At 30.0% G+C, this 10258-nt stretch overlaps 1 long non-coding RNA gene across 1 annotated transcript; it reads left to right on the plus strand.

Annotated features, from left to right (window-relative positions):
* The first annotated feature begins 5290 nt into the window (after positions 1-5290).
* On the plus strand, positions 5291-6084 carry LOC141701866 (uncharacterized). The gene is made up of 2 exons (XR_012566930.1): positions 5291-5674; positions 5895-6084. It is a non-coding gene; the product is annotated as an uncharacterized LOC141701866 (long non-coding RNA).
* The last annotated feature ends 4174 nt before the right edge of the window (positions 6085-10258 follow it).

Here is a 10258-nt window from a genome sequence, read left to right on the forward strand (position 1 = left end):
CAATCAAAATGAGAAAGCCCAGTTTCAGTGTATATGATTTCGTTACCAGTCTCAATTTCCATGCCCGTGTTGACATCTGGGCCTCTCCTCCATATTAAGCCCAGTTAATTTTTCTGTACTAGGTCCATTATTATTTTTGAAATTAGCCGCCAAAATAGCCTCGTCACTAACTACAGAATTAAATCCCTGATATATAGCAAATTTTGATATGCTGCTGCTAGAATTTTGCCTAACCATATCAGTTTGAACAACTTATTTACCAACTCCCCCCGAAAAGTGATGTTTGTAATTTGAATTTCCTTGAAACACGCCCCAGTCAGCATCTCTCTCATCACGGAGAAATTTACTCTGATCCTGGTTCGCCGCTCGTCCTGCCGGAGCACGGAGCCAAGATCCCCATTCCCGAACTTCATCCTTAATATTCAAGCTGAGTTTCATGCCACAGAATCTCTCAGTGTGACTCACATGACCACAAACAAAACAGAAGTCTCCAAGCCTCTCATATTTACATTGAACAATGCATTCTGTCCCATTCCTTTTGCAAATCTTTTTCTTACATTTTAGAGGTTGTCTGACATCAATGTTAATTATGATCCGCATGCATTCACGCCAAATACTGGAGTTATTATTAGGGTCATATGATATGAATGAGCCAAAAAAATTACCTAGCTGCCTGCCTGCCACCTCTGTCATTAATCCTGAAGGGACGCCAGAAAGTTGAATCCAGAATTGTAGATTTGTTAATGAAACCTCGAGAGGATCTTCCCCTTTACCAATTTTGTTGAGAACAAGCATTGCCCCATCAAAGTTCCAAGGGCCTCCATTTATAACCCAATCCATATCATTCATATGATAAAACTGAAACAAATAGATGCCTGGTTTCAAATCCTTAACATTTAATCCTCTTGTTGGTACTCATATATCAGTCATCTTAGACTTCATTGCTCTGATATTCAAACCTTTCTCAGTTAAGAAATGACCCACAAGACATGTTTCGAACTTATTGCTCACATCCGCCGCTTCCTCGTCAAAAACAAGCTCTGAGTACTCTTTATCATCAATCCTCCATCCGCTCATTGATGTTTTCGACTTCCTCCATAACAGAAAACTCCCACAATCTTTGAAAAGATAGGAGAGAAAAACAAAGGCTCTCACAGACTAGGAGAGAAAACAACATGTTAAAATCTTGAAATATGTAATTAGAACTCCTCTTTCTTAAATACTAAAATTTTGTTCGCCCAGAATTTTAATATATTTTCTAAGTTAAGTTAATAAAGCGCATAGTTTTCATTTCGGGGAAGCTGTTTGGTTTCTTTAGGGTTCCTATTTTATTATTTGAGTGATGTGCTTAGCAGGAAATAATAATAATAATAATTTTAAGTCTTTTTAGGTATATGATTAGTTATTATTCCTTTTATTTATATCAAATATAGTTCAAAAATATTTTTAATTTGAGAATAACTTTGCAAAATTATTAATCTACATACTATAGACAAATATTATTAATAATAAAACGATTACAATTAAAAATTAAAATACAAATTTAATAAAATATTATATATTATATTTATTTCATTTATTTCAATTAGCGCACATGAATCATATAAAACATAAAAACTAGGAAAAAATATAATAATAATAATAATAATAATAAATTATTAGAATTAAAAATTGAAATACAAATCTTATAAAATATATTTAAAAGTAATATAAAAATTATGTGTAAAGCATTTTTTTTCAAAATAATTACTAGAACCGAAAATTTATAAAATATTATTAAAAACGCGGTAAAATACAAATCCCAAACAACTTTCTAATTCATGTTTAAACTTCATAAGTTTAAGAAAAAAATAAATAAAAGAAAAATGATTAAATAACCATATTATGTGTTATGATTAAAATATTCTCTTTACAAATTTATAATATGAAAAAAATCAAACAATGAAAGAAATAAACTAAACTATAATACATATGTTATATTTTATGTTATTAATGTCAAAAATAAAAATACAATAATATGATCATCTTGTAAATAAAGTTATTTGAATAATAAAAATAATAGTATTTTTTATTAAAAATATTGATATTAAATAAACCAACTCATTTAGTCAAAAAAAAATCTTATATAAAAAATGGTTATAATTGATCGTCAAGACTATAATATTATAATTAGGATTTAGTAATCAAGACTAATATTATAATTAGTAATTAATTAGGATTTAGATTAAAAAATTAATAGTATTTTTGGTAAAAGATATTTATATTAAAAAGTAAATAATCCAACTTATTTTGTCAAAAAATAATTCTTATGTAAAAAATTATTTATAAATTTTCATGTGCTTGGTACATGAGTAAAATTAATTTTTTTATATTATTAAATAGTGAAAACATGTACTATATGTTTGGTTATGAATGTTACAAATTGTATAAATAATAAATTTTGAAAAGATATATAATGATTTTAAAAATTAATACAACTTAGAATAAAATATAATTTTAATAAAATGAAAAAATAAGCTGATAATAGATTGTAAAATATGTTTTTTAAATATTATTACAAAAACTGAGTATTTATAAAATATTATTAAAAAACACACTTGAAAAAAGTATTAAGGTACAAATTATAACCAACATTTCAATTTGTGATCAAACTCCTTTAACTATGTGTCACAATCAAATATAAAAATGTACTAACAAATTATATAAACAAGTTTGAAAAATATTTTTTTTGAAAAATAAATCATTTAAAAATAAATATGTACATATATATATATATTACATGTTATTAGAATGTTAAAATATTTAAGAATAAAATTAAAGAATAATTATGCATAATTGTGAAATACAATTATACATATTAATAACACTTTAAAAGCCGTAATATTTTTTTTTAAATTATTATATAGTATACAAAGGTTGTCTTGATAAAATATAAAAATAATTAAATATATAAGTACAAAATACTTAAAAAATATATAATTTTAAGGAATAAAAATTTTATATTAAATTTTAGTAAAGTAAAGAATAATTATTAATTTCAAAGTTTTTATAAAAAATATTTAGAATCATCCCCTTCAAGGGTAAAATGCTAGTTAATAATAAATAATTGTAATAAAACATCCCTTCACTTTCATGATGTTACATGAAGTACAAATTAATGCTAAAAATATTGCTAATCATAATTTATAACATAAAAAAAATGAAGTTAAAAATAAACTTTATAATACATCATATAAAATTCTATAATGACACCAAAAAATTCAAAATTTGGTTAATATATTTATGAATATATATAGGGCTGAGTTCTATGGAGTCCACCTTTTTATCGGAGTCCTCGGAGTACATCTACGTTCTGCAAATAAAATATATTGTAAAACGTGTTATTTTGCAAAACATGTTACACAAATAACATAACTTCAACAAAATCATGCAAATCTCATATATTTATACAATATGTATGTTCTGCAATATGTTCTGGCAATGTTCTGCTTGTAAAATGTATGCAATCTACAAGATTTTTGATAGAATAGTGATGTTTGTCGAAAAATAATATGTTTTGCAATATATATGGACTCGAGGACTCCAATAGCAGAATATATATTCAATGGGTTCTTTTCATTCTAACAACATTTATACTATCAAGTATAAATTTTTTTATCTTATAATTAGTTTACTATGAGGATGTTGCTTTATAATTGATAAATATAGTACAATTAGCATCTAAATAAGAAGATCATTTTTCATCTGTTAGCTATACAATTTGAACTAGACGGACAGCTTGTGAAATCAGGCAACCTGTAATTTTTATATTAGTTTAGAAATTTTAGCACTTAAATATGTATGTCCACTGACGTATACAAAATAAGATCCAAAAATGATTTTTTTTTTAATTTAAAATATATGTAAAAATATGAAATTATCAAATAACTTGAATAAATAAAGATCAAAATAATAAATAAGTCAAATATTCTTGTTGAGAATGTTTTGATTAAAAAAAGAATCAAATAAAAAATAAGTTAAGTTTTCTAGTTGAGAGTGTTCTGGTTAAAAAAAAGAATCAAATAACAGACTATTCTTGTTGAGAGTGTTCTGATTGATTAGTTGAGCAATATTATGATGGTTGAGAGTGTTCTCTTGAATATTAACAAGATCTTCCGGTTGAGAGTGTTCTTGTTAGTAATGAACAATGCCCTAACCAACATTCAATTTCTACAATCTGGTGATAAATAAAGATCAAAATAATAAATAAGCCAAGTATTATGGTTAAGAATGTTTGCAAATAAAAAATAAGTGAAGTTTTCTGGTTGAGAGTGTTCTAGTTCAAAAAAACAAATAACAAACTCTTCTGGTTGAGAGTGTTCTGGTTGAACAGTTGAGCAGTATTTTCTGGTGGTTCTGGTGGTTTGAGAGTGTTCTTATTAGCACTGAACAATGCCCTCACCAACATCCAATTTCCACAATCTGTTGATAAATAAAGATCAAAATAATAAATAAGCCAAGTACTCTGGTTGAGAAAAAATTTTCTGGTTGAGAGTGTTTTGGTTGAGCAGTATTTCAGTATTTTGGTGGTTGAGAGTGTTCTGATTAAATATTAACAAAATCTTCTGGTTAAGAGTGTTCTTGTTAGCACTAAACAATGTCCGAACCAACATTCAATTTCCACAATCTGCTCATAGATAAAGATCAAAATAATAAATTAATTAAATATTCTAGTTGAGAATGTTTTTATTTAAAAAAAATCAAATAAAATATAAGTCAAGTTTTCTCGTTGAGAGTGTTTTAATTCAAAAAAAAAGAATCAAATAACAAAATTTTCTGGTTGAGAGTGTTCTGGTTGAGCAGTATTCTGATGGTTGAGAGTGTTCTGGTTGAGCAGTATTCTGATGGTTGAGAGTGTTCTGGTTGAGTATTAACAGATCTTCTGGTCGAGAGTGTTCTTGTCAGCACTGAACAGAACCAACATCCAATTTCCACAATCTGGTGCTTGGTGACTAACTACGAACTGTAGAAGCAATACATAGTGCCCTCACGTTACTGATCACATCAGACATCTTAGGATAATTAAATGTTTTTCATGTGAAGCATCTCTCAGATATGCAATCCAGTCTTTTCATTATATTAATAAAAGTAGATACTCACTTTTAATTGGTAGCTTCATTTATTATTTTCAACAAAACACAGCTACAAAAATTTACTAAAAAATAAAAAAAAAATTGTGATAAGAGTTGTGTTGTGACTATGAGTATTTAAATCATAGGAATCTTAAAATAAAAAAACAAGAAGCAAAGTACCATTTGACACCTCTCTTACACAAGTAAACATGCAGATTATATAATTGGAAGATAAATACAAAGCCACACTCTTGATCATTGAGCTTCATGTCCTGGAATCAGCAGACAGGTCAAAATGAGCTGAACTCATCACTGCTTAACCACATGTTTGCATATTTAAAGAATATTTATGTATGCACTCCTATAAATCTACCCATATTGCACCCCTATTGTTAGTGTCCTTTGGATGAACTATAGTTTATATATCTTGATAAAGAAGTAGCATGAAGTTTAGAGCTCTCTCTTTCGTCTTGATCTTGTTCTTTTTAGCTCTTGTTATGGTTCATGGCAAAGGTATGGCGAATGGACGGTCACTCAAAGCTTCTCATAATACCCTAGATGTGGTTTGTATCTCGCTCTCCTCTTTATATAATTATAGCACTGCACACTCGTCCTGTTTTTGACAAGTTTTAAACGTTGAAACACCTGTAAAGAAAACGAGGGAGATACTGCTAGACCAAAAGACTTTTTATGTCCGGAGAAGTTTGAGAACCATTATTTTGTAGTTCCGATATTTGTATTATGAGACTATTGAAACACTAAGCTTGGTGTATTTTGTATTAGGTGAAGGCTGTGAAGGCTAATGAGTTATGTGGGAAAGAGAGCAATGCTGAGTGCAAACAAATGCACAAAGAAGAGGAAGAGGAAGCTAGTCATGTATTTGAGAACCAGGACTATATTTATACTCAATCTATACCTTGAGTTGTAGTCATGTAAACTCATCTCGAATAATAAAATTCAATGATTTCCAGTATTTAGCTGCTTTGTATCCCTGTGTAGGTCGATTTAATTTTCTTAGCTTTGTGATTTCTGTTGCCATAGCCAGGGCGTAGCCCGCCTATTGGCACTGGGGTCAGTTGACCCATAAATTTTAATTATATCAGTCATATATCGGTCAAAATTTATACATAACTTTAATGTTTTACCCCGCTAAAATGAAATTTATACTCTAAATTTTCAAATTATTGATTTTTTTTTTAATTTTGACCCCGATAATTTCAATTTCTGGCTACGCCCCTGGCCATAGCATAATCAAAATTTCGAGAAATATGTTGAACGAACATGAAATATCGAAGATTTTTGGAATAAATTTCAAATTTATTAGAGTTCAAGTACTCTGGTTCCTCCAGAACTGGACCAGATAGGAAGATCATAACTCACAGACATGACAAGAATATGGCCATACTGAAATTGTAGCAGGACTTTCCCAAATAGCCCAAGACAGCAATAGCTCTCAAGATGCTGACTACTTAATGAGAAAAGAAAATGTACCAAATAAAATGGACCAGTTTAAAGCAAATAGCACCCAGACAACAGAGCTTGTACTCTGATTTTCCCTAACCAGAGAATGGTAACCAAACAAGACAGCAATTTGTGTCAAGATGTGGCTAATTGTATTCAGTGATGCAGATTGCTAACTCTATCATTTACAGTGATTACTATTGGTCAACGCATCAATTTAACTGGTTGTGCATTGGTGCCATGCTGTGGTCCTTGTTAAACGGGGTCTCCGTTTTGGATATCTTATAAGTAGCTTATCAGAGATACCAAATAAGGATGGCTCCCTTAATTTTGTCCGAGTTGAATAATATAAAAAACATTCAAGGCGTTTTATGATCTGATTCCATTTAAATCCCCGTTTATTCTATTTTTCTGATAACGTTGGGCAAAATCAAAACACTATTTCACAATCTTCATCTGGCAAAGATGTAAATTCTACCAAATCATAAATCACTAAAATATAAATGTTTTTTTAATAAACTTATGCCTATAAACGGATAAAAATTAGTACTGATAGTGATTTGTGACCGGTGACTTCTACTACTAGTATGACTTGTAGTAGGCAGCTGTTTGTATAGCTTACTGAGTTTATTACCAACTGATAGAGGTAACATTTCCTAATTAGGATTCATCCTTGCTGTGCTTAGGCCAAAAATTTAGAATTTTCACTTTACCGCGCTTATTTTGAAGTATGTGCAACAATTTTCTGTTAGGGTCGTTAGGCCAACGCTTAAAACTTAGCCAAACGATTATATATTTGTGAATATCTGAAAATATTTTCCCTTCTAGTTTAGTCAACTGCATCAAAGATTAAAAATTAACGAAACGCTTGTTAAGTTACCGGTTGTTCCAAAATCTTAAGGTGTTAGTGATTTGACTCACCAGGATCATATCTCATATCTTAACAACGCTTAACTGAGGCTTAATACACATAGATTAAACTTTAGAATTGTGTTAATATCTATATGTATGTATATGAACTACATTGTGCTATTTTCTGGTTGTAGACTTGTAGTTTGTCAATACCATATTTTGTTTTCATACTTAAATTTTCATCATTTTCTCTGTTGTGTGACAGGGATATTAACACAAGTCAAATGTCAAATGTGAGTCATGAGGCAAGCATTTGAAACTGGACTTGAATGTTAGTAGTGAGTAGTAGGTTGGAGCAACAAACTCATCTATTTCATAAATTCGATGTGCATTTATGAACTCATCGCTTCATCCGAAACAGTTGATGCATTAAATTTTAGGCCGATGCAGGCGAATTTTGCAGTAGACGTGTATTCATTTCAGATTTCAAATAATTGATAATAATTTATGAATTTTAAAAGATTTTCACTGATTTTAATTGTTCGTGGATTTTATCGGATTTGATAAAAAAATCTTGCAGAATCTTGCTGATTTTGTGAAGTTTTCCTGAAATCTTTCAAAATCTCATGTATTTTAAAGAGATTTCAAAAAATTAAACATGAACTAGCAAAAGCATCAAAATCCACCGCTTTTTCAAATAAAAAAATCCACCGACTTTTGAATACCATTAGATTTTAATGAATTTTTAAAAATCCAAATTGAATACCGCCAGATCTCAGTTTACTTTTAAAAATCTAAATTAAATACACTCAAATTTTAATAGACTTTTTCTAATCTATATTGAATACCATTAGATTTAAAGGATCTTTTAAAATTCAAATTGAATACCCCTTGATTTCAGAAATCCATAAAAATCCTTTAAAATCTTGATTGAATACACCCCTCTACGTGTACGCAAATGACACTCGAGAGAACTCGTACCCGGATCCCCTACCATGGTTTGGTATAAATAGAAATCAATACAAAGTACTAAGATGTAACACATTGTGCAATTTAAGATCTTTATGCAAATGGGGAATATGACACTGAAGTGCTGTGTTCTGAAGCTAATAAGTTTGTTACTGATTGCCCTTATGCTTTACACAAGAGAAGCTGCCTGTGGTACTCCGTTTTGCTGTGGCTATAATCCCCTCTGCTGTGAACGCTCCCTTCGCCTCGGTCGCCTGGGAGGTAAAGGTGTCGTCCCGGGACTCAAACCTCCGAGAACCTAGCCGTTCACAGATGTGTGTGTGCGCGCGACTGTGTGTGCCCCCGGCACCTGAAACATTGTGTATGCACATCATGAAATAAAATTTGCAGTTTGCAGTCCATAACTAGTCTTTCGTTGTTTGTTCCGAATCGTAGTTTGTGGTTATTTCCGATCAGTTCATTTCATTAAATATAAAACCATACGGCATCTATAAAAATCATTAAAATTGAACAAAAACGTGATAAAATCGATCAAATCAAAATTTTCTTCATTTAAACTACGATCGTTTATCAAATCTGTCTCTCGCTCATATGGCTATACCTGCTCGTTCTAATTCCGTCCTGTTTTTGGAGCAGTGACGGATGAACAAAAAATATGAAAATTTTAATTTCTGATGAGACAGTAAGATTAAAATGTACCTACTCGCTACATTGCCCAATTTTTTAAAATATACGAGAATTTAAACAAATAAAAATCTAGTACTACTCAGGTTAAGTTTCGAATTCTCGTGATGTGTTTTTATAGATGTTCTTTACTGTAACGCAGTGTTACAGGTTTCGGAAATCGGAATTATTCGAATTTGCGATTTATCGAACGATTTTTAAAAAATCGAATGATTTATCAGCGATTTATCGAAAATCGGTCAAATTGGACAAATGATTTTACCTGATTTTTGAGCGATTTATCGACGATTTTTGAAAAATCTGCCGATTTCTATAACATACACCGTAAGAAGAATAAATGGACACAAATCTACAAATTCACAAGCGTATGTACAGTACAAGAACCATTTTAAGCATGTGTGCTATACAGATGAATGTGGAGCAGTGGATGCACGCCTGTCTGTCACAACTCGCAACTTACAAGACATATGTTTAATTTTTAATTATAAATTACTAAAAAATCAGTTTTGTTCAAGCATTAATTTACGAGTACAGAGCAGGTAAGGAATTTACACTTCTCTGTTTGTCATTTATTACATGTCATCAGATTCATGTTTAATCGGATGTGATCAAGCATTTGTTTAGTTCCGTCAGATACCATCAAAACTACACAAATCAATACGATAAGTGATACCCTTGAAACGAAATATAAGAAAATTGAAAGCATATTCAAGTTTAAACCGTAGTTACGAAAGCTTAGATCATATATGCGTATACGATATATGGCACATTTCTGATTTTTCCTCTTTCATTCATGATTCATACCGTAAAATTTAGTTACGAAAGCTGAGATCAAGTACGTATATGATATCTCACGATTTTTTATTTTTCGTCTTCCATTTATAATTTGTACTCTCTCCATCACTAAAAACATTTTCTATTTATCTTGAACACGTTTATCAATACACACTTTTGATTGTTAATATTTTTGATTTCGTATTATTATTAAATATAAAAATTTTATTGTATTAAATTACTCATAAATATAAATTAAACAAGATCACTCATGACTATATTTAATTTTATAGATTAGACGTAAATTAGTAATTAATCAGATAAATAGTGGAAAAAGTCAAAATGGGAAACGCAATACGGGACGGAGGGAGTACCATTTTCGTAACTAATCAGCATATTATAGAGAG

Source organism: Apium graveolens, unplaced genomic scaffold, assembly GCF_009905375.1.
Source record: "Apium graveolens cultivar Ventura unplaced genomic scaffold, ASM990537v1 ctg446, whole genome shotgun sequence".
In the NCBI taxonomy this organism is placed as follows: domain Eukaryota; kingdom Viridiplantae; phylum Streptophyta; class Magnoliopsida; order Apiales; family Apiaceae; genus Apium; species Apium graveolens.